At 44.0% G+C, this 17,904-nt stretch overlaps 12 non-coding genes across 12 annotated transcripts; 8 read left to right on the top strand and 4 right to left on the bottom strand.

The window, feature by feature from the left end:
* Positions 1-89: 89 nt before the first annotated feature.
* On the top strand, positions 90-163 carry trnan-guu (transfer RNA asparagine (anticodon GUU)). The gene has a single exon. It is a non-coding gene; the product is annotated as a tRNA-Asn (tRNA).
* A 1,536-nt stretch (positions 164-1,699) lies between these two features.
* trnas-uga (transfer RNA serine (anticodon UGA)) lies at positions 1,700-1,781 on the top strand. The gene has a single exon. It is a non-coding gene; the product is annotated as a tRNA-Ser (tRNA).
* Positions 1,782-3,331: 1,550 nt separating this feature from the next.
* Positions 3,332-3,404, bottom strand: trnar-ucg (transfer RNA arginine (anticodon UCG)). The gene has a single exon. It is a non-coding gene; the product is annotated as a tRNA-Arg (tRNA).
* Positions 3,405-4,597: 1,193 nt separating this feature from the next.
* trnan-guu (transfer RNA asparagine (anticodon GUU)) lies at positions 4,598-4,671 on the top strand. The gene has a single exon. It is a non-coding gene; the product is annotated as a tRNA-Asn (tRNA).
* A 1,536-nt stretch (positions 4,672-6,207) lies between these two features.
* On the top strand, positions 6,208-6,289 carry trnas-uga (transfer RNA serine (anticodon UGA)). The gene has a single exon. It is a non-coding gene; the product is annotated as a tRNA-Ser (tRNA).
* A 1,550-nt stretch (positions 6,290-7,839) lies between these two features.
* Positions 7,840-7,912, bottom strand: trnar-ucg (transfer RNA arginine (anticodon UCG)). Its single transcript has one exon. It is a non-coding gene; the product is annotated as a tRNA-Arg (tRNA).
* A 1,193-nt stretch (positions 7,913-9,105) lies between these two features.
* On the top strand, positions 9,106-9,179 carry trnan-guu (transfer RNA asparagine (anticodon GUU)). Its single transcript has one exon. It is a non-coding gene; the product is annotated as a tRNA-Asn (tRNA).
* Positions 9,180-10,715: 1,536 nt separating this feature from the next.
* trnas-uga (transfer RNA serine (anticodon UGA)) lies at positions 10,716-10,797 on the top strand. Its single transcript has one exon. It is a non-coding gene; the product is annotated as a tRNA-Ser (tRNA).
* A 1,550-nt stretch (positions 10,798-12,347) lies between these two features.
* Positions 12,348-12,420, bottom strand: trnar-ucg (transfer RNA arginine (anticodon UCG)). Its single transcript has one exon. It is a non-coding gene; the product is annotated as a tRNA-Arg (tRNA).
* Positions 12,421-13,613: 1,193 nt separating this feature from the next.
* trnan-guu (transfer RNA asparagine (anticodon GUU)) lies at positions 13,614-13,687 on the top strand. The gene has a single exon. It is a non-coding gene; the product is annotated as a tRNA-Asn (tRNA).
* A 1,536-nt stretch (positions 13,688-15,223) lies between these two features.
* trnas-uga (transfer RNA serine (anticodon UGA)) lies at positions 15,224-15,305 on the top strand. Its single transcript has one exon. It is a non-coding gene; the product is annotated as a tRNA-Ser (tRNA).
* A 1,550-nt stretch (positions 15,306-16,855) lies between these two features.
* On the bottom strand, positions 16,856-16,928 carry trnar-ucg (transfer RNA arginine (anticodon UCG)). The gene has a single exon. It is a non-coding gene; the product is annotated as a tRNA-Arg (tRNA).
* Positions 16,929-17,904: the final 976 nt, after the last annotated feature.

Here is a 17,904-nt window from a genome sequence, read left to right on the forward strand (position 1 = left end):
GTGGAAAAAGATTGCCGGCTGCAAGAAGCGCAAGTGATTGTTTTCTTTGACCATAAACCTGCAAATGTAGGGAGCACAAGCGGCCGTCAGTCTCTGTGGCGCAATCGGTTAGCGCGTTCGGCTGTTAACCGAAAGGTTGGTGGTTCAAGCCCACCCAGGGACGCATGTCTCAGTTTTTCCAATGTAAACATCATCACCGCTAAAGAAGATGGCGCAGAAGGCTCCACAGTCGAAACGTTGTGCTTCTTTTCTTCTCTTTTCAGCATGGAGTAAACCTTTGCTTGATCCTTTGCAGCCTACGCATGCTGACACAGCTACCTTTCTCTTAACGCACCTCAATCATTATTCACCAAAACCATCAGCAGAATGTGTCGCCTTTGTGGTGATGTCACTCCTCTGCTTCACAAATGTCCTTAGTGACGGACCATTTCATTCTGCCATTTTTCCGGAGCGGTTATTGATTGCTCCATCATTTCCCTCATACTTTCCATCCCAAGATTGAAAAAAAAAAACAGAAACAGGCTGATAGGACGACAATCAAATTGCAAAAACTCATCAAAGCACTCGATAGAGTATTTGAATCCACAAGTAGCTACGAGCAACTTTGTCCTGGCTTGCATGAAAGTCGGAAAATGTCAAAAAGAAAAAGATGGTGGCTTTTTCATATCTGTTCTTTTATTTTTAGTTCGTTGGCTCTTCTGTCCATTGTCCTCCTGCCTGGCTCTTGACCTGTGACTGTCTGAACGCACACATTAGACTTTCAGGCGGGGGATTTGTCCTGAGCCTCTGTGAAAGACCCACCCACCCCCATAAATAACTGCTCTAGAAACACATGAATGCAAAACTAAACCACAGCTTAAAGAGGAGCTCCAACTCAGTGCCATACTAATGTAAACGAAGTAATACTAAGACATGTTCTTATGGATTTGTCTTACCTTGAGATATGTAATTGGATTTCAGGATTAACTTCCTCATTCAATGTACTGGTGATTCTTTGCCTGGTCAGTACCTGGGTGGGAGACCTCCAGCGAACAATTAAGCTTGCTGCTGGAAGTGGTGTTAAGAGACTCTTAGGATCTTCCAGAGGTGTCTGTCCAATAGCACTAGTTGCCTTAGAGCTGGCTCAAACATTGCTCAAGAGTCTACCTTTCACAGATGCGCAAAGATGAATGATGGGGGTGCACGCTTCAAGGAGCCTTCCAACTGTAGGGACCGATTAGAGACGATCCGTAGCATGTGTTCATTTCCATATACGCCCCGTGTCTCAACGGTAGGACAGAGTCAAATACTGCCTCGACACGTAACAGCGTTATATTAAACCGCAGGACTTGAGGGCTGTTTTGTTTGAATGTTCAAGGCATTGGTAAGAGCGTAGGTCAAGGGCCATTGGTGCATCTCCTGTAACTGGAGTAAAAATGCTATTCAAAGTGCAGTGACTAAAATCGTCGTCCAGATGTCTCTGTTGTTGATTGCTTTCTGTCTAAGAACGTTCTGTTTTCATGTCCGAACGGGGAGACTTTATCATTCCAACTTGAAGCCACCCTTAAGTCCTCTGAGGTGTGTGTGTGTGTGCTTGCACGTATGGCGTAAAAGGTTTCTTAAACGGAGAGCGAACTTGAAAAAAGTTGCCTCCGCTGCCGCCGCCGCCTCGCACTCCCTGTTCGATTGTAGCAAGAAGGCAGCGGCCGCGGCGCTTGCTGTAGTCGTGGCCGAGTGGTTAAGGTGACGGACTTGAAATCCGTTGGGGTCTCCCCGCGCAGGTTCAAATCCTGCCGACTACGGCGTCCTTTGCATTTGGTTGCGTGCGTGCGTGTAAAAGGACCAACGCCGTTTCGTTTTCGCTGGGACCTTTAACACTCTAAATCGCCTGGACCCACAGCCTGTGAAATCGATTCTTCAGCACCCACGATGGACGCTTTGCCGCTGGACACAGAGAACGATGCTTTTCTGCAACGAGCTTTCCAGCTGAATTTTCTCGGCAGCTCCGTACTGAACCTGTTCTCCATTGCAACATAGCGGAGGCTCGTCACGTCTATAGCAAGGCTGTGTAGGACCGCATACGCCACAGTGACTTGTACACAGACCACATGAAAGGCAAGCAAAATACACTTTTAAAATTCCAAAGACTCACAAGGTCAGAGAAACAGCGATGACCTGAACAGATCTGTTACAGAAGTCTAGGTTGACCTTTTTAGAGCTGTAATTGCATTTTTGTTTAATAGAAGATCAAATCTACTCGCATGTACCAGCACCTTACAGTTTATTGATGTTAATTCTGTTTAAGTAATAAGATTGCTAACGATGTTGGACTTTAGCCGGTGTTTTTTAGAACAAATTGCTTACACTTCTGTAAGGAATACGCAGTACGTGCCTTTGTCAGTCATTGCTCACCATACCTGTAACTTTCTTATCTAACTCACTTCCTCAAATGGTGAAGGTCCACAAACATAAATGAAAAAAAAACCCTTGTTGTAGATGAGGTGCACAAAAAAGCAGCCCCTGATAGTGTATAACACATTTATACTATTGCAGAGACACATGTAACATATATATACTGTATATATGAAACAGAAATAGAAACAGAAACAGGAATCGCTTACTCACCTGGAGAATCTCTGTAGGAATATCTAGCATTTATCAATGGAAATAAAAGCTGCTTTAATACAGTGCATGTTCAAACTCAAACCCTCAGCTGCTGTTCTTGTTTGTTTTGGGACAAATTGCAACTGAGCATCGCATGAGCCGTTACGTACCCTTATCTGTTAGGGAATTTCAAGGGAGGAGTTAGGTCAGAATGGGTAGGCTGCAAAACAACAAGTAAAGATTTATTCCAAGATGAAACGTTGTGGCGGTTTTCTTATCTTTTCAGCATGGACTAAACTTTTACGTGTTCCTTATATGCTATATATGTATATATTAGCACCAATGTCGTTCTTAAAAACTAACATGAAATTGTCAGGGACATTCAGCTATATACAAAGACGAGACAGACAAAGTAATAATTCTGTATTAACGTGGCCTACATATTGACGCAATGATCAAACTGACTGACATGTTCTGATTCAGATCCCCTGCAGTTCATGCCAATTAGAACAATAGCAATGCTGAGTCCTCCCCACCCTACTGAGCACAAATTCAGCTGCTCTCCAGTTCTGTTCTGCATGTTTTTTCATTGCAATTGAGCTCGGAGCTGGAGATGATCTCCATACAGTTCTGTGTTCACCAGCCCGCACTTGCGTGCTAATTTACGGGTTGTGGCAAATGCTTTTCTATAGTTCATATACATGACGGCAACCTGTTACCTAGGAACCTGAGAGGTTTAAAAGCCTCACGAGCCAGGCAGGACTCGAACCTACAATCTTCTGATCCGAAGTCAGACGCGTTATCCATTACGCCACTGGCCCATAGAACATGCGCTTGCACTCCACCACAGAGAGCTCTACACTGCTACTAGTAGTACACTTCCCCATCTAAATTTTCACAGCAAGAAACTTGTGTTTCCTACTATTTTTGTCAGGTTTAAAATATCATCTCCTTAAAACAGAAAAAGTGTTGATGTGTTGTGCTGAAATTCCGATTGATTTTGAATTCAAAGAAAAAAGGTTTTCTTCCAAAACACCATGAAATTGTCACATCTTGCAGACAATAGGTGTATTCCATGTTGAAAAGAGAAGAAAGAAAACCATGGAGCCTTTTACAGGTGTGAGGCTTCTTCAGGTGTGAGAAGACCTCACAGTCGAAACGCTGTGTTTCCGTTCTTCTCTTTTCAGCATGCAATAAACCTAGTACTTGTTCCTTTGCAGCCGAGGCATGCTGACGTAGCTACCCAGCTGAACATCTTGCAGACTCTACAGTACTTCTCTCCTGTAGAAGTAAAGCAGGGCTTGCTGGGTGAGCTTTTGCTCCGGTAAATTAGGTCACGTGTCATGTTAAATCACTTCTTCTAAACACAACATTTGCTGGTGCTAGCTTTCCCCATGAAAAGAGACATTTCCCTTACAGTACATGACATATCGTTTTTATTCTATCAATAAGTATAGAAATTAAACAAAAGAAAAAATGGTGTCGCCAAAGAATGCACAGCTCTGTCGCCTTGGGGAGGTGTCAAGGGCATTGAACTCCTTGGACATGAAAAGTGCCCGATAAATGCCATTTCTCATCATTTCTCTTGGCGTCAGTTCTGCTATTAAATGGGACGGAGGCAACGGGCTCAGAGAGCAGGTTAAGTGCACACCGAACGCAGATGTGTCCAAGTGTCTGTAAAAGCGCGGTGCTCCGCTGGCGCTGTTCCCTAGTGGCTTAAAGTGCCCGCCTAGTAAGCAGGCGATCCTGGGTCTGAATACCAGCGGTGCCTCTCTCCGTGTCTTGTTGTGCCGAATGTCTCATTTCAGACAAACATGTACAGCTTGGTTCAGTTTAATGCAAGAATTCATTTCCTTTCTGGAATAACTTGTTTTTGAAGAAATCCATACAGCTTGTGAAAGATGAAATCCATTTCTTGGTTGTCAGTGGAAAAAGATTGCCGGCTGCAAGAAGCGCAAGTGATTGTTTTCTTTGACCATAAACCTGCAAATGTAGGGAGCACAAGCGGCCGTCAGTCTCTGTGGCGCAATCGGTTAGCGCGTTCGGCTGTTAACCGAAAGGTTGGTGGTTCAAGCCCACCCAGGGACGCATGTCTCAGTTTTTCCAATGTAAACATCATCACCGCTAAAGAAGATGGCGCAGAAGGCTCCACAGTCGAAACGTTGTGCTTCTTTTCTTCTCTTTTCAGCATGGAGTAAACCTTTGCTTGATCCTTTGCAGCCTACGCATGCTGACACAGCTACCTTTCTCTTAACGCACCTCAATCATTATTCACCAAAACCATCAGCAGAATGTGTCGCCTTTGTGGTGATGTCACTCCTCTGCTTCACAAATGTCCTTAGTGACGGACCATTTCATTCTGCCATTTTTCCGGAGCGGTTATTGATTGCTCCATCATTTCCCTCATACTTTCCATCCCAAGATTGAAAAAAAAAAACAGAAACAGGCTGATAGGACGACAATCAAATTGCAAAAACTCATCAAAGCACTCGATAGAGTATTTGAATCCACAAGTAGCTACGAGCAACTTTGTCCTGGCTTGCATGAAAGTCGGAAAATGTCAAAAAGAAAAAGATGGTGGCTTTTTCATATCTGTTCTTTTATTTTTAGTTCGTTGGCTCTTCTGTCCATTGTCCTCCTGCCTGGCTCTTGACCTGTGACTGTCTGAACGCACACATTAGACTTTCAGGCGGGGGATTTGTCCTGAGCCTCTGTGAAAGACCCACCCACCCCCATAAATAACTGCTCTAGAAACACATGAATGCAAAACTAAACCACAGCTTAAAGAGGAGCTCCAACTCAGTGCCATACTAATGTAAACGAAGTAATACTAAGACATGTTCTTATGGATTTGTCTTACCTTGAGATATGTAATTGGATTTCAGGATTAACTTCCTCATTCAATGTACTGGTGATTCTTTGCCTGGTCAGTACCTGGGTGGGAGACCTCCAGCGAACAATTAAGCTTGCTGCTGGAAGTGGTGTTAAGAGACTCTTAGGATCTTCCAGAGGTGTCTGTCCAATAGCACTAGTTGCCTTAGAGCTGGCTCAAACATTGCTCAAGAGTCTACCTTTCACAGATGCGCAAAGATGAATGATGGGGGTGCACGCTTCAAGGAGCCTTCCAACTGTAGGGACCGATTAGAGACGATCCGTAGCATGTGTTCATTTCCATATACGCCCCGTGTCTCAACGGTAGGACAGAGTCAAATACTGCCTCGACACGTAACAGCGTTATATTAAACCGCAGGACTTGAGGGCTGTTTTGTTTGAATGTTCAAGGCATTGGTAAGAGCGTAGGTCAAGGGCCATTGGTGCATCTCCTGTAACTGGAGTAAAAATGCTATTCAAAGTGCAGTGACTAAAATCGTCGTCCAGATGTCTCTGTTGTTGATTGCTTTCTGTCTAAGAACGTTCTGTTTTCATGTCCGAACGGGGAGACTTTATCATTCCAACTTGAAGCCACCCTTAAGTCCTCTGAGGTGTGTGTGTGTGTGCTTGCACGTATGGCGTAAAAGGTTTCTTAAACGGAGAGCGAACTTGAAAAAAGTTGCCTCCGCTGCCGCCGCCGCCTCGCACTCCCTGTTCGATTGTAGCAAGAAGGCAGCGGCCGCGGCGCTTGCTGTAGTCGTGGCCGAGTGGTTAAGGTGACGGACTTGAAATCCGTTGGGGTCTCCCCGCGCAGGTTCAAATCCTGCCGACTACGGCGTCCTTTGCATTTGGTTGCGTGCGTGCGTGTAAAAGGACCAGCGCCGTTTCGTTTTCGCTGGGACCTTTAACACTCTAAATCGCCTGGACCCACAGCCTGTGAAATCGATTCTTCAGCACCCACGATGGACGCTTTGCCGCTGGACACAGAGAACGATGCTTTTCTGCAACGAGCTTTCCAGCTGAATTTTCTCGGCAGCTCCGTACTGAACCTGTTCTCCATTGCAACATAGCGGAGGCTCGTCACGTCTATAGCAAGGCTGTGTAGGACCGCATACGCCACAGTGACTTGTACACAGACCACATGAAAGGCAAGCAAAATACACTTTTAAAATTCCAAAGACTCACAAGGTCAGAGAAACAGCGATGACCTGAACAGATCTGTTACAGAAGTCTAGGTTGACCTTTTTAGAGCTGTAATTGCATTTTTGTTTAATAGAAGATCAAATCTACTCGCATGTACCAGCACCTTACAGTTTATTGATGTTAATTCTGTTTAAGTAATAAGATTGCTAACGATGTTGGACTTTAGCCGGTGTTTTTTAGAACAAATTGCTTACACTTCTGTAAGGAATACGCAGTACGTGCCTTTGTCAGTCATTGCTCACCATACCTGTAACTTTCTTATCTAACTCACTTCCTCAAATGGTGAAGGTCCACAAACATAAATGAAAAAAAAACCCTTGTTGTAGATGAGGTGCACAAAAAAGCAGCCCCTGATAGTGTATAACACATTTATACTATTGCAGAGACACATGTAACATATATATACTGTATATATGAAACAGAAATAGAAACAGAAACAGGAATCGCTTACTCACCTGGAGAATCTCTGTAGGAATATCTAGCATTTATCAATGGAAATAAAAGCTGCTTTAATACAGTGCATGTTCAAACTCAAACCCTCAGCTGCTGTTCTTGTTTGTTTTGGGACAAATTGCAACTGAGCATCGCATGAGCCGTTACGTACCATTATCTGTTAGGGAATTTCAAGGGAGGAGTTAGGTCAGAATGGGTAGGCTGCAAAACAACAAGTAAAGATTTATTCCAAGATGAAACGTTGTGGCGGTTTTCTTATCTTTTCAGCATGGACTAAACTTTTACGTGTTCCTTATATGCTATATATGTATATATTAGCACCAATGTCGTTCTTAAAAACTAACATGAAATTGTCAGGGACATTCAGCTATATACAAAGACGAGACAGACAAAGTAATAATTCTGTATTAACGTGGCCTACATATTGACGCAATGATCAAACTGACTGACATGTTCTGATTCAGATCCCCTGCAGTTCATGCCAATTAGAACAATAGCAATGCTGAGTCCTCCCCACCCTACTGAGCACAAATTCAGCTGCTCTCCAGTTCTGTTCTGCATGTTTTTTCATTGCAATTGAGCTCGGAGCTGGAGATGATCTCCATACAGTTCTGTGTTCACCAGCCCGCACTTGCGTGCTAATTTACGGGTTGTGGCAAATGCTTTTCTATAGTTCATATACATGACGGCAACCTGTTACCTAGGAACCTGAGAGGTTTAAAAGCCTCACGAGCCAGGCAGGACTCAAACCTACAATCTTCTGATCCGAAGTCAGACGCGTTATCCATTACGCCACTGGCCCATAGAACATGCGCTTGCACTCCACCACAGAGAGCTCTACACTGCTACTAGTAGTACACTTCCCCATCTAAATTTTCACAGCAAGAAACTTGTGTTTCCTACTATTTTTGTCAGGTTTAAAATATCATCTCCTTAAAACAGAAAAAGTGTTGATGTGTTGTGCTGAAATTCCGATTGATTTTGAATTCAAAGAAAAAAGGTTTTCTTCCAAAACACCATGAAATTGTCACATCTTGCAGACAATAGGTGTATTCCATGTTGAAAAGAGAAGAAAGAAAACCATGGAGCCTTTTACAGGTGTGAGGCTTCTTCAGGTGTGAGAAGACCTCACAGTCGAAACGCTGTGTTTCCGTTCTTCTCTTTTCAGCATGCAATAAACCTAGTACTTGTTCCTTTGCAGCCGAGGCATGCTGACGTAGCTACCCAGCTGAACATCTTGCAGACTCTACAGTACTTCTCTCCTGTAGAAGTAAAGCAGGGCTTGCTGGGTGAGCTTTTGCTCCGGTAAATTAGGTCACGTGTCATGTTAAATCACTTCTTCTAAACACAACATTTGCTGGTGCTAGCTTTCCCCATGAAAAGAGACATTTCCCTTACAGTACATGACATATCGTTTTTATTCTATCAATAAGTATAGAAATTAAACAAAAGAAAAAATGGTGTCGCCAAAGAATGCACAGCTCTGTCGCCTTGGGGAGGTGTCAAGGGCATTGAACTCCTTGGACATGAAAAGTGCCCGATAAATGCCATTTCTCATCATTTCTCTTGGCGTCAGTTCTGCTATTAAATGGGACGGAGGCAACGGGCTCAGAGAGCAGGTTAAGTGCACACCGAACGCAGATGTGTCCAAGTGTCTGTAAAAGCGCGGTGCTCCGCTGGCGCTGTTCCCTAGTGGCTTAAAGTGCCCGCCTAGTAAGCAGGCGATCCTGGGTCTGAATACCAGCGGTGCCTCTCTCCGTGTCTTGTTGTGCCGAATGTCTCATTTCAGACAAACATGTACAGCTTGGTTCAGTTTAATGCAAGAATTCATTTCCTTTCTGGAATAACTTGTTTTTGAAGAAATCCATACAGCTTGTGAAAGATGAAATCCATTTCTTGGTTGTCAGTGGAAAAAGATTGCCGGCTGCAAGAAGCGCAAGTGATTGTTTTCTTTGACCATAAACCTGCAAATGTAGGGAGCACAAGCGGCCGTCAGTCTCTGTGGCGCAATCGGTTAGCGCGTTCGGCTGTTAACCGAAAGGTTGGTGGTTCAAGCCCACCCAGGGACGCATGTCTCAGTTTTTCCAATGTAAACATCATCACCGCTAAAGAAGATGGCGCAGAAGGCTCCACAGTCGAAACGTTGTGCTTCTTTTCTTCTCTTTTCAGCATGGAGTAAACCTTTGCTTGATCCTTTGCAGCCTACGCATGCTGACACAGCTACCTTTCTCTTAACGCACCTCAATCATTATTCACCAAAACCATCAGCAGAATGTGTCGCCTTTGTGGTGATGTCACTCCTCTGCTTCACAAATGTCCTTAGTGACGGACCATTTCATTCTGCCATTTTTCCGGAGCGGTTATTGATTGCTCCATCATTTCCCTCATACTTTCCATCCCAAGATTGAAAAAAAAAAACAGAAACAGGCTGATAGGACGACAATCAAATTGCAAAAACTCATCAAAGCACTCGATAGAGTATTTGAATCCACAAGTAGCTACGAGCAACTTTGTCCTGGCTTGCATGAAAGTCGGAAAATGTCAAAAAGAAAAAGATGGTGGCTTTTTCATATCTGTTCTTTTATTTTTAGTTCGTTGGCTCTTCTGTCCATTGTCCTCCTGCCTGGCTCTTGACCTGTGACTGTCTGAACGCACACATTAGACTTTCAGGCGGGGGATTTGTCCTGAGCCTCTGTGAAAGACCCACCCACCCCCATAAATAACTGCTCTAGAAACACATGAATGCAAAACTAAACCACAGCTTAAAGAGGAGCTCCAACTCAGTGCCATACTAATGTAAACGAAGTAATACTAAGACATGTTCTTATGGATTTGTCTTACCTTGAGATATGTAATTGGATTTCAGGATTAACTTCCTCATTCAATGTACTGGTGATTCTTTGCCTGGTCAGTACCTGGGTGGGAGACCTCCAGCGAACAATTAAGCTTGCTGCTGGAAGTGGTGTTAAGAGACTCTTAGGATCTTCCAGAGGTGTCTGTCCAATAGCACTAGTTGCCTTAGAGCTGGCTCAAACATTGCTCAAGAGTCTACCTTTCACAGATGCGCAAAGATGAATGATGGGGGTGCACGCTTCAAGGAGCCTTCCAACTGTAGGGACCGATTAGAGACGATCCGTAGCATGTGTTCATTTCCATATACGCCCCGTGTCTCAACGGTAGGACAGAGTCAAATACTGCCTCGACACGTAACAGCGTCATATTAAACCGCAGGACTTGAGGGCTGTTTTGTTTGAATGTTCAAGGCATTGGTAAGAGCGTAGGTCAAGGGCCATTGGTGCATCTCCTGTAACTGGAGTAAAAATGCTATTCAAAGTGCAGTGACTAAAATCGTCGTCCAGATGTCTCTGTTGTTGATTGCTTTCTGTCTAAGAACGTTCTGTTTTCATGTCCGAACGGGGAGACTTTATCATTCCAACTTGAAGCCACCCTTAAGTCCTCTGAGGTGTGTGTGTGTGTGCTTGCACGTATGGCGTAAAAGGTTTCTTAAACGGAGAGCGAACTTGAAAAAAGTTGCCTCCGCTGCCGCCGCCGCCTCGCACTCCCTGTTCGATTGTAGCAAGAAGGCAGCGGCCGCGGCGCTTGCTGTAGTCGTGGCCGAGTGGTTAAGGTGACGGACTTGAAATCCGTTGGGGTCTCCCCGCGCAGGTTCAAATCCTGCCGACTACGGCGTCCTTTGCATTTGGTTGCGTGCGTGCGTGTAAAAGGACCAGCGCCGTTTCGTTTTCGCTGGGACCTTTAACACTCTAAATCGCCTGGACCCACAGCCTGTGAAATCGATTCTTCAGCACCCACGATGGACGCTTTGCCGCTGGACACAGAGAACGATGCTTTTCTGCAACGAGCTTTCCAGCTGAATTTTCTCGGCAGCTCCGTACTGAACCTGTTCTCCATTGCAACATAGCGGAGGCTCGTCACGTCTATAGCAAGGCTGTGTAGGACCGCATACGCCACAGTGACTTGTACACAGACCACATGAAAGGCAAGCAAAATACACTTTTAAAATTCCAAAGACTCACAAGGTCAGAGAAACAGCGATGACCTGAACAGATCTGTTACAGAAGTCTAGGTTGACCTTTTTAGAGCTGTAATTGCATTTTTGTTTAATAGAAGATCAAATCTACTCGCATGTACCAGCACCTTACAGTTTATTGATGTTAATTCTGTTTAAGTAATAAGATTGCTAACGATGTTGGACTTTAGCCGGTGTTTTTTAGAACAAATTGCTTACACTTCTGTAAGGAATACGCAGTACGTGCCTTTGTCAGTCATTGCTCACCATACCTGTAACTTTCTTATCTAACTCACTTCCTCAAATGGTGAAGGTCCACAAACATAAATGAAAAAAAAACCCTTGTTGTAGATGAGGTGCACAAAAAAGCAGCCCCTGATAGTGTATAACACATTTATACTATTGCAGAGACACATGTAACATATATATACTGTATATATGAAACAGAAATAGAAACAGAAACAGGAATCGCTTACTCACCTGGAGAATCTCTGTAGGAATATCTAGCATTTATCAATGGAAATAAAAGCTGCTTTAATACAGTGCATGTTCAAACTCAAACCCTCAGCTGCTGTTCTTGTTTGTTTTGGGACAAATTGCAACTGAGCATCGCATGAGCCGTTACGTACCCTTATCTGTTAGGGAATTTCAAGGGAGGAGTTAGGTCAGAATGGGTAGGCTGCAAAACAACAAGTAAAGATTTATTCCAAGATGAAACGTTGTGGCGGTTTTCTTATCTTTTCAGCATGGACTAAACTTTTACGTGTTCCTTATATGCTATATATGTATATATTAGCACCAATGTCGTTCTTAAAAACTAACATGAAATTGTCAGGGACATTCAGCTATATACAAAGACGAGACAGACAAAGTAATAATTCTGTATTAACGTGGCCTACATATTGACGCAATGATCAAACTGACTGACATGTTCTGATTCAGATCCCCTGCAGTTCATGCCAATTAGAACAATAGCAATGCTGAGTCCTCCCCACCCTACTGAGCACAAATTCAGCTGCTCTCCAGTTCTGTTCTGCATGTTTTTTCATTGCAATTGAGCTCGGAGCTGGAGATGATCTCCATACAGTTCTGTGTTCACCAGCCCGCACTTGCGTGCTAATTTACGGGTTGTGGCAAATGCTTTTCTATAGTTCATATACATGACGGCAACCTGTTACCTAGGAACCTGAGAGGTTTAAAAGCCTCACGAGCCAGGCAGGACTCAAACCTACAATCTTCTGATCCGAAGTCAGACGCGTTATCCATTACGCCACTGGCCCATAGAACATGCGCTTGCACTCCACCACAGAGAGCTCTACACTGCTACTAGTAGTACACTTCCCCATCTAAATTTTCACAGCAAGAAACTTGTGTTTCCTACTATTTTTGTCAGGTTTAAAATATCATCTCCTTAAAACAGAAAAAGTGTTGATGTGTTGTGCTGAAATTCCGATTGATTTTGAATTCAAAGAAAAAAGGTTTTCTTCCAAAACACCATGAAATTGTCACATCTTGCAGACAATAGGTGTATTCCATGTTGAAAAGAGAAGAAAGAAAACCATGGAGCCTTTTACAGGTGTGAGGCTTCTTCAGGTGTGAGAAGACCTCACAGTCGAAACGCTGTGTTTCCGTTCTTCTCTTTTCAGCATGCAATAAACCTAGTACTTGTTCCTTTGCAGCCGAGGCATGCTGACGTAGCTACCCAGCTGAACATCTTGCAGACTCTACAGTACTTCTCTCCTGTAGAAGTAAAGCAGGGCTTGCTGGGTGAGCTTTTGCTCCGGTAAATTAGGTCACGTGTCATGTTAAATCACTTCTTCTAAACACAACATTTGCTGGTGCTAGCTTTCCCCATGAAAAGAGACATTTCCCTTACAGTACATGACATATCGTTTTTATTCTATCAATAAGTATAGAAATTAAACAAAAGAAAAAATGGTGTCGCCAAAGAATGCACAGCTCTGTCGCCTTGGGGAGGTGTCAAGGGCATTGAACTCCTTGGACATGAAAAGTGCCCGATAAATGCCATTTCTCATCATTTCTCTTGGCGTCAGTTCTGCTATTAAATGGGACGGAGGCAACGGGCTCAGAGAGCAGGTTAAGTGCACACCGAACGCAGATGTGTCCAAGTGTCTGTAAAAGCGCGGTGCTCCGCTGGCGCTGTTCCCTAGTGGCTTAAAGTGCCCGCCTAGTAAGCAGGCGATCCTGGGTCTGAATACCAGCGGTGCCTCTCTCCGTGTCTTGTTGTGCCGAATGTCTCATTTCAGACAAACATGTACAGCTTGGTTCAGTTTAATGCAAGAATTCATTTCCTTTCTGGAATAACTTGTTTTTGAAGAAATCCATACAGCTTGTGAAAGATGAAATCCATTTCTTGGTTGTCAGTGGAAAAAGATTGCCGGCTGCAAGAAGCGCAAGTGATTGTTTTCTTTGACCATAAACCTGCAAATGTAGGGAGCACAAGCGGCCGTCAGTCTCTGTGGCGCAATCGGTTAGCGCGTTCGGCTGTTAACCGAAAGGTTGGTGGTTCAAGCCCACCCAGGGACGCATGTCTCAGTTTTTCCAATGTAAACATCATCACCGCTAAAGAAGATGGCGCAGAAGGCTCCACAGTCGAAACGTTGTGCTTCTTTTCTTCTCTTTTCAGCATGGAGTAAACCTTTGCTTGATCCTTTGCAGCCTACGCATGCTGACACAGCTACCTTTCTCTTAACGCACCTCAATCATTATTCACCAAAACCATCAGCAGAATGTGTCGCCTTTGTGGTGATGTCACTCCTCTGCTTCACAAATGTCCTTAGTGACGGACCATTTCATTCTGCCATTTTTCCGGAGCGGTTATTGATTGCTCCATCATTTCCCTCATACTTTCCATCCCAAGATTGAAAAAAAAAAACAGAAACAGGCTGATAGGACGACAATCAAATTGCAAAAACTCATCAAAGCACTCGATAGAGTATTTGAATCCACAAGTAGCTACGAGCAACTTTGTCCTGGCTTGCATGAAAGTCAGAAAATGTCAAAAAGAAAAAGATGGTGGCTTTTTCATATCTGTTCTTTTATTTTTAGTTCGTTGGCTCTTCTGTCCATTGTCCTCCTGCCTGGCTCTTGACCTGTGACTGTCTGAACGCACACATTAGACTTTCAGGCGGGGGATTTGTCCTGAGCCTCTGTGAAAGACCCACCCACCCCCATAAATAACTGCTCTAGAAACACATGAATGCAAAACTAAACCACAGCTTAAAGAGGAGCTCCAACTCAGTGCCATACTAATGTAAACGAAGTAATACTAAGACATGTTCTTATGGATTTGTCTTACCTTGAGATATGTAATTGGATTTCAGGATTAACTTCCTCATTCAATGTACTGGTGATTCTTTGCCTGGTCAGTACCTGGGTGGGAGACCTCCAGCGAACAATTAAGCTTGCTGCTGGAAGTGGTGTTAAGAGACTCTTAGGATCTTCCAGAGGTGTCTGTCCAATAGCACTAGTTGCCTTAGAGCTGGCTCAAACATTGCTCAAGAGTCTACCTTTCACAGATGCGCAAAGATGAATGATGGGGGTGCACGCTTCAAGGAGCCTTCCAACTGTAGGGACCGATTAGAGACGATCCGTAGCATGTGTTCATTTCCATATACGCCCCGTGTCTCAACGGTAGGACAGAGTCAAATACTGCCTCGACACGTAACAGCGTTATATTAAACCGCAGGACTTGAGGGCTGTTTTGTTTGAATGTTCAAGGCATTGGTAAGAGCGTAGGTCAAGGGCCATTGGTGCATCTCCTGTAACTGGAGTAAAAATGCTATTCAAAGTGCAGTGACTAAAATCGTCGTCCAGATGTCTCTGTTGTTGATTGCTTTCTGTCTAAGAACGTTCTGTTTTCATGTCCGAACGGGAAGACTTTATCATTCCAACTTGAAGCCACCCTTAAGTCCTCTGAGGTGTGTGTGTGTGTGCTTGCACGTATGGCGTAAAAGGTTTCTTAAACGGAGAGCGAACTTGAAAAAAGTTGCCTCCGCTGCCGCCGCCGCCTCGCACTCCCTGTTCGATTGTAGCAAGAAGGCAGCGGCCGCGGCGCTTGCTGTAGTCGTGGCCGAGTGGTTAAGGTGACGGACTTGAAATCCGTTGGGGTCTCCCCGCGCAGGTTCAAATCCTGCCGACTACGGCGTCCTTTGCATTTGGTTGCGTGCGTGCGTGTAAAAGGACCAGCGCCGTTTCGTTTTCGCTGGGACCTTTAACACTCTAAATCGCCTGGACCCACAGCCTGTGAAATCGATTCTTCAGCACCCACGATGGACGCTTTGCCGCTGGACACAGAGAACGATGCTTTTCTGCAACGAGCTTTCCAGCTGAATTTTCTCGGCAGCTCCGTACTGAACCTGTTCTCCATTGCAACATAGCGGAGGCTCGTCACGTCTATAGCAAGGCTGTGTAGGACCGCATACGCCACAGTGACTTGTACACAGACCACATGAAAGGCAAGCAAAATACACTTTTAAAATTCCAAAGACTCACAAGGTCAGAGAAACAGCGATGACCTGAACAGATCTGTTACAGAAGTCTAGGTTGACCTTTTTAGAGCTGTAATTGCATTTTTGTTTAATAGAAGATCAAATCTACTCGCATGTACCAGCACCTTACAGTTTATTGATGTTAATTCTGTTTAAGTAATAAGATTGCTAACGATGTTGGACTTTAGCCGGTGTTTTTTAGAACAAATTGCTTACACTTCTGTAAGGAATACGCAGTACGTGCCTTTGTCAGTCATTGCTCACCATACCTGTAACTTTCTTATCTAACTCACTTCCTCAAATGGTGAAGGTCCACAAACATAAATGAAAAAAAAACCCTTGTTGTAGATGAGGTGCACAAAAAAGCAGCCCCTGATAGTGTATAACACATTTATACTATTGCAGAGACACATGTAACATATATATACTGTATATATGAAACAGAAATAGAAACAGAAACAGGAATCGCTTACTCACCTGGAGAATCTCTGTAGGAATATCTAGCATTTATCAATGGAAATAAAAGCTGCTTTAATACAGTGCATGTTCAAACTCAAACCCTCAGCTGCTGTTCTTGTTTGTTTTGGGACAAATTGCAACTGAGCATCGCATGAGCCGTTACGTACCCTTATCTGTTAGGGAATTTCAAGGGAGGAGTTAGGTCAGAATGGGTAGGCTGCAAAACAACAAGTAAAGATTTATTCCAAGATGAAACGTTGTGGCGGTTTTCTTATCTTTTCAGCATGGACTAAACTTTTACGTGTTCCTTATATGCTATATATGTATATATTAGCACCAATGTCGTTCTTAAAAACTAACATGAAATTGTCAGGGACATTCAGCTATATACAAAGACGAGACAGACAAGGTAATAATTCTGTATTAACGTGGCCTACATATTGACGCAATGATCAAACTGACTGACATGTTCTGATTCAGATCCCCTGCAGTTCATGCCAATTAGAACAATAGCAATGCTGAGTCCTCCCCACCCTACTGAGCACAAATTCAGCTGCTCTCCAGTTCTGTTCTGCATGTTTTTTCATTGCAATTGAGCTCGGAGCTGGAGATGATCTCCATACAGTTCTGTGTTCACCAGCCCGCACTTGCGTGCTAATTTACGGGTTGTGGCAAATGCTTTTCTATAGTTCATATACATGACGGCAACCTGTTACCTAGGAACCTGAGAGGTTTAAAAGCCTCACGAGCCAGGCAGGACTCGAACCTCCAATCTTCTGATCCGAAGTCAGACGCGTTATCCATTACGCCACTGGCCCATAGAACATGTGCTTGCACTCCACCACAGAGAGCTCTACACTGCTACTAGTAGTACACTTCCCCATCTAAATTTTCACAGCAAGAAACTTGTGTTTCCTACTATTTTTGTCAGGTTTAAAATATCATCTCCTTAAAACAGAAAAAGTGTTGATGTGTTGTGCTGAAATTCCGATTGATTTTGAATTCAAAGAAAAAAGGTTTTCTTCCAAAACACCATGAAATTGTCACATCTTGCAGACAATAGGTGTATTCCATGTTGAAAAGAGAAGAAAGAAAACCATGGAGCCTTTTACAGGTGTGAGGCTTCTTCAGGTGTGAGAAGACCTCACAGTCGAAACGCTGTGTTTCCGTTCTTCTCTTTTCAGCATGCAATAAACCTAGTACTTGTTCCTTTGCAGCCGAGGCATGCTGACGTAGCTACCCAGCTGAACATCTTGCAGACTCTACAGTACTTCTCTCCTGTAGAAGTAAAGCAGGGCTTGCTGGGTGAGCTTTTGCTCCGGTAAATTAGGTCACGTGTCATGTTAAATCACTTCTTCTAAACACAACATTTGCTGGTGCTAGCTTTCCCCATGAAAAGAGACATTTCCCTTACAGTACATGACATATCGTTTTTATTCTATCAATAAGTATAGAAATTAAACAAAAGAAAAAATGGTGTCGCCAAAGAATGCACAGCTCTGTCGCCTTGGGGAGGTGTCAAGGGCATTGAGCTCCTTGGATATGAAAAGTGCCCGTTAAATGCCATTTCTCATCATTTCTCTTGGCGTCAGTTCTGCTATTAAATGGGACGGAGGCAACGGGCTCAGAGAGCAGGTTAAGTGCACACCGAACGCAGATGTGTCCAAGTGTCTGTAAAAGCGCGGTGCTCCGCTGGCGCTGTTCCCTAGTGGCTTAAAGTGCCCGCCTAGTAAGCAGGCGATCCTGGGTCTGAATACCAGCGGTGCCTCTCTCCGTGTCTTGTTGTGCCGAATG

This window comes from Lepisosteus platostomus, unplaced genomic scaffold, assembly GCF_059453375.1.
Source record: "Lepisosteus platostomus isolate fLepPlt1 unplaced genomic scaffold, fLepPlt1.hap1 Scaffold_32_H1, whole genome shotgun sequence".
Lineage (NCBI taxonomy): Eukaryota > Metazoa > Chordata > Actinopteri > Semionotiformes > Lepisosteidae > Lepisosteus > Lepisosteus platostomus.